The sequence below is a fragment of the Numenius arquata genome, chromosome Z (assembly GCF_964106895.1).
Source record: "Numenius arquata chromosome Z, bNumArq3.hap1.1, whole genome shotgun sequence".
Classification (NCBI taxonomy): Eukaryota; Metazoa; Chordata; class Aves; order Charadriiformes; family Scolopacidae; genus Numenius; species Numenius arquata.
Window position 1 is genome coordinate 19,496,943 of NC_133616.1, and position 6,293 is coordinate 19,503,235.

Genomic DNA, 6,293 nt, shown 5'->3' on the forward strand with positions numbered 1-6,293 from the left:
ACTGTCATTATCCAGTCTTTTGAACATGTAAATTTGGGACAAGCAGGAAGCATTAATATCTCTTTAAAGATAGGAAAAGGCTTAATACATGACCCTTGATGCTCATTTCGAAAAGGCAAAAGTCAGTCCCTAAACTAAAAATATGTTACCGTACATTCCTGAACAATCCAAGGTTTTCACAGGCTTCCTTTACAAAAAGCCATAAGCACAATGCTGTACAAGAAGCAAAGATTCAAAGGGAAACACCAAAAGGAAGCTGAGCTGCAAAGTCCAAAATGAAAAGCCAGAAATAGGAAGTAAATGATAAGAATCAGGAAAGTGAGATAGCAGCAAGGACTCCCCTTTGTATGATTTCTTTTCTTGTATCTTTTCAATGAATTGCTAATTACTCTTTGTTTTCACTGTAACGTGGCAACTCAACTTCACTCTGGTAAAAATAGATGCTTTGAGACATTTCCTACTCGCTGAAGGCAAAAGGTGTTTACATCCTTTCTCCAGGCAGACCAGGTGCTATGCCGAGAACTGGGTAGGCTGGCTACCTATGCACAGACCTCAGGAGCTACTGTAGAAGTGACTGGGTATGGTGGGTATGGTGGGGTTATCTGCAGAGAGACTCAGAAACTAGAGACACAGCTTGTTGGGAACATATTAAAAATATCCCTGCCTGTAACTCCACATACAAATATGTGGCACGTCCAGCCTGGGAGCTGGAAGCCAAATTGACTGCACATAGCTTCTGCTCTGAGAAGACCTCAGACCTCAAGACCTATGGCCATGCAAATGGAGCTGGGCGCCTTTCAGGGCTGTGCTGCTGAGTTCCCATGGCACGGTCCTGTTCCTTGATGGGTTATAGACAGGGCCTGGCTTTGACTGAAGGATTTCTACACTGTGCCATCCCTGCAAAATGTGGCTATTCCCAGTGATTTTATCAACACTGCCATGATCTGCATAGCAGAAGCCAGTGGCTTTGCTTTAATTAACTCATTAATCGAGTCACATCATTCTGCTGTGCTTGGAGAAGATGTTCAAGAGACAAAAAACATCATAGACTGGTGGAAACGTTCTAGTACATGGCAACAGGGGTCAGTTTTCTCCAAGGCAGGCAAGTTTGGGTTTGTAACATGCAGTAAATAGGTAGTTGATATAAGTGGGGGTAAATAATGAAAAAATAGGTTGTGATTCTGTTATGCTGAAGTCTTTCTTTTTACTGCTTTCAAACCATCTACATTTCCAGAGGAAGAAAGGAGTTTCAGTGACCAAGACCTCTAAGATCTATAATAGAGTTTCTTAAAAGTACAAGAAAGTCACATACTTTCTCTGCACTTCAGAAAATTTACTTTTCTGAGGACAGTGCTAAACTTGACTGATTGCTCATAGCCCAAACCAGTGCTCTGCCTTCACACACAATAGTTTTATCAGTAGTGGTTTCTTCTGTGAGACCTCTTGGTCCTAGGAATCTAAATGACCCTGATTAAGACAACACCAACTTGGGCTGGAGTGTTGATCTGCTTGAGGGCAGGATCCCTACAGAGGGATCTGACAGGCTGGAACAACGAGCCAGGGCCAATGGTGTGAAGGTCAGCAAGGCCAAGTGCTGGGTCCTGCACTTGAGTCACAACAACCCCATGCAGTGCTACAGGCTTGGGGAAGAGTGGCTGGAGAGCTGCCCAGAGGAAAAGGGCCTGGCGGTGTTGGTGGACAGCCGGCTGAGTATGAGCCAGCAGTGTACCCAGGTGGCCAAGGCGGCCAATATCATCGTGGCTTGTATCAGAAGTAGTGCATCCAGCAGGACTAGGGAAGCAATCATCCCCCCGTACTTGGCACTGGTAAGGCCCCACATCGAATACTGTGTTCAGTTTTGGGCCCCTCACTGCAAGAAAGACATTGAGGTGCTGGAACACATCTAGAGAACAGCAAAAAAGCTGGTGAGGGGTCTGGAGAACAAGCCTTATGAAGAGCAGCTGACGGAGCTGGGATTGTTCAGCCTGGAGAAAAGGAGGCTGAGGGGAGACCTTATCACTCTCTACATCTACCTAAAAGGAGGCTGTAGTGAGATAGGGGTTGGTCTCTTCTCCTAAGTGACAAGTGATAGGACAAGAGAAAATGGCCTGAAGTTACCCCAGTGGAGGTTTAGATTGGATATGGGGAAAAATATCTTCACTGAAAGGGTTGTCAAGCATTGGAAGAGGCTGCCCAGGGAAGTGGTGGAGTCACTATCCCTAGAGGTATTTAAAAGATGTGTACATATAGCGCTTAGGGACATGGTTTGGTGGTGGTCTTGGCAGTGTTAAGTTTACAGTTGGACTCAATGATCTTAACGGTCTTTTCCGACGTAAATGACTCTATGATTCTGTATGTCTGCCTAGGAAAAATAGGCCTTTCCACATGGAAAAGTATCTCCATTATTTTTCACACTCACTGATTTTCAAACTTTTGGGAAAAAAAAGAAAAGACTTTCAGGAATTATCTACAAACGTCTTCAAACATTCAGTTTCTTTAGCGATAAAAGAAAACAATGGTTCTTTGATTCTTTGCGTGTTCTACTTAGGTTCCCAGGTGCATATATTCTGCCAATATGGAACAGAGCTTTAATGCTGAGATAATGTGAAAGATATTTTGTGTCTCACTATTTGACATAACTAACTGATGTAGAAATACTCACTCATTTCTCTATTGCCATGCAGCCTATGTTCTCAGTAGTTCTCTGCAGAACTAGAATAAAACATATTAGAGTAGAACCAGCATTTTCATTAGTTTTGTCATAATATAAACACTAACACAACAGTCAATAAAATGACAAGTACTATGAAATTTATCCCTTCCCTACTCAATGTGAATGGTGATTGTTTTCTGACTCTATCAGTCCCTGATAACTAAGCCAAATTCCCATTTGAGAAATGTTTGTTCTTGGTACCTGTGCCGAATCTCGAAGGGCACCATTTGGTTTTCAAATCCTAGGTATACATTTTAGAATCAAGTATTTTAGGATTGGTAGAGAGTATCTTTTTTTTTACTTGCAACTCAAGCTGATTTTGATCTCTGCTCTTTAAGAAAAAAACAGTCATGGGAATAGAACCATATCTTAAGTATTAAAGTGATTTCTACTCTTCTGTGCTAAAGCGTGTTTTTGAAAACCTCATTACAAGTAAGCAGTGCTATTGCCTTACAACATTTCTGCAAAAGTTTTAGCTATGCTTTATATATAGTTTAGACTTGACTAAGTAGCTGTTTCCTGTAATGAATGACAAAGCTATTAAAAGCTCAGTTCTAGTACTCCATGGGTTACTGACAAGAAAATATGTGGTCATATGTGTGAAACATTATGTTGAGTTTGGGTTAGGTGTCCTCATGAGCTAATATTTCCATGTATTCTTTGCAATATCGCCAGGATAATAACCTTTCTATTGGCAGAGAAAAAACAATATGAACTAGTTCATTTAGATAAGCAAAATGATCAAATTTATAGCAATCATCATTTTTCTTTAAGAAGAAATCTCTCTTCCTTTCTATAAGTACTCATCTTTGAAGCATAAACACTTTCCAGAATAATTAGATTATCCCAGAAAGGCCATAAGAGGACTTCAGCATCTCCTAGGTAATAAAGCTTCAGGGAAGAGCCAGCCAAAGGCAGAAAGGAGTAAGGACACCAACAGGAACTAATAAAAAATTTTCCCACAGTGTTACGCACACCTTCTTTCCTTAGGATGAGTGGTGGCTATTCTGGCTTCTCTCTGCCACGCAATCTTTCCATCTCACCCTTAGTCCTCATTATGCTGTCTTTCTTCACTGCTGACATTTTCATCTCTTCATCTCTCTCTCTCTGATTTATATGCAGCTTTACCCTTTGCAAGTCTACTTATGTCATACACAAAACATACCCTAAAAGTAAGACTGTATCCCTTCAGCCCATCTTTATTACTTTCTTTTGTTCACAGTCCTCACACTCTGTCCATCTTGTCTACCCAGACTGAAGCCTCTTTGAGACTTTGGGCTACCTGGTGCAGAGTCTTCTTCAAGGAGACTTTTGACAGTTGGTCTTCAGGCATTTCCACGTGATATACAATTGGTGCCTACATCAGTGAACAGATATGGGCACGAATTGAATCTTGGCTTCCAGGAAGAGAGGTACCAGTCAAGGTCTCCCAGAACAATTCACTTGGAGGGATCTAGCACAGGTCTATTTGTTTCCCCAGGGTGTCAACAGGACTTTCATGCATGCACATGCTTCCTGCACCCTTTGTCCTTTGCCTCATCAATCATACGGCTGCATTTTCAAATTTTTGAATTTTTGAAAGCACAATACTTTCAATGTGTTGTGATATTCTCTGCTGTAAAGAAACCAAAGCCAATTCAAAGATTTTTGTGGGTTTTTTTTACTCAAAGTAAGGAAAGGAATGTTTGCAAACAAGCTGTAATTAGAAAGCAATGAGGCCTAACAGCTGCATACTGCCTGTGATAAGTCTGTGTTCCATTAAGCCACAAAACTGCCAGAAAGCTTAGAATTATAAGACACAAACCTAAAAACAGCCTAATCACTTCCAAATCTATTTCAGCTCCTATCTCATTATTATTTTCAACTTTCTTAATAAATTGCTAAAAGAAAAGATTTCTTATAACTAAGCAGTGTTACAAGTGCAGAACACAACCTTGTGTTCTTACTCAGAAATTTGGTAATTTATACACATTTATATCTGTTTAGCATATTTGAGAGAATGAAATTAAATCTGGTGAGTTGTATTGCTTTTTTACTTTATTCATAGATGAACCTTTCTTATTTGATCAAAAACTTAGTGTTAATTTTCAGTCATTTAATCAATGCCCAGAAGCTTAACCCTTTAAGACAAATGCTTGAAAAAAATTTGAGTAAATTATTCAAAGCTGCAGTTATTTTCCCAAATTATGAATCTGAAAGACTGAATACTGGCATATTCTTCTTCTCTTTTGCTTAATCTTCTGAATTGTTGTAGGCTGACCATGGATTATTTTACATGTTTCCTGTTCCTGATAGAAGAAACTATTTAAGGAAGTAGAATTTCTGAAATAGCTCACTATCAGACATACTTTCTTAGACGAATTAATTAAAATCACTTAGTCACCGCTCAGCCCCCAGTCCTATGTTCTAATTGCCCCCCGTACTGTATTATGGATCCTCTTCACTGTGCCAGGGGTTGGCCTATAATGTTATAGGCTATGAAAGCTGGCTGGGTGCTGGGAAAGTATCTCATTCTGCCTGTCAAAAAGCTGCAAAGGGGACCAAAAGGACGGTTGGAAGATGGTTGTTGACAGTAGGAAACAGCCCCCAAAGCTGTGGTACACAAGCTATTCCCTCATGTGGATCCCATGAGGCCAGCTGGGACAGAATTGGGAAATAGTATCTTCAGTTCTGGCTTTAGTGGCTTTTTCTGTTTTATAAAATGAAAAATATTTTTTCATTTTATGAAGCATTGGTAGTAAACAAATAAGTCTGTTTTCCACAATCAACATAAAGGGCCAAGGATTTTTTTTTTGTTTGTCTATTGCCTAACAGAAGTGCCTGAAACAGGACTTACGAAGCACTGTCTGTGCCCACTGAAACCCACCCAGAGTCACCAGCCGTGTTTGGCTAGGCAGATGAACGCTGCCTGGGATGGCTAAGCTGGAACCAAGCATCACGAGAAGGGAAAAACCCAACCCAACACAGCTGTTGGAATAACAAACCCTTCTGAAAACCACTGTCCCAAGTATGAATATCAAAACTGGTAACCGTTACCATGACCCTGACTTCAGTAACTGGGTGCCGGACAAAAAAGGGGAGTGACAGAGGACTGGAAGAGAAACACTTTAAATATCCCACTAGAACTGAGTCTATTTCTTGCATTATCTTATCACTAGCCGTGCTCTTACCTCATGCAGATGCTCTCAATATTTCTGCATAATGAGGCCGAGACCACCTGATCAGATCAACACTTTTTCATAAGACAGAATACACAAATTGACTTTGTTTAATAATTCAGGGCTCTGATGTGCAGTCCCTGTCAAATCTCACTGTGGTGCTGCCTGGCTGATTGCTGCTGCAGCAGTCTCATTTCGCAGATCCATAAACTAATTCATGGGGCAGCAAGTTAACTCAAACCACCCGTTTCCACTCCTGGAGGAGCACAAACACGACTCCCCTCTAGCTAGAGAGGTGATAACTTCTGAAGTTGGTGTACCTTGAATCACCAGCACTGTAGCTACCTATATCACACTTTTAAGCACACATTTTCATGTTTTAGTGTAGAGGCATCCCCAAGAACACTTGCAAGTTAGAACCC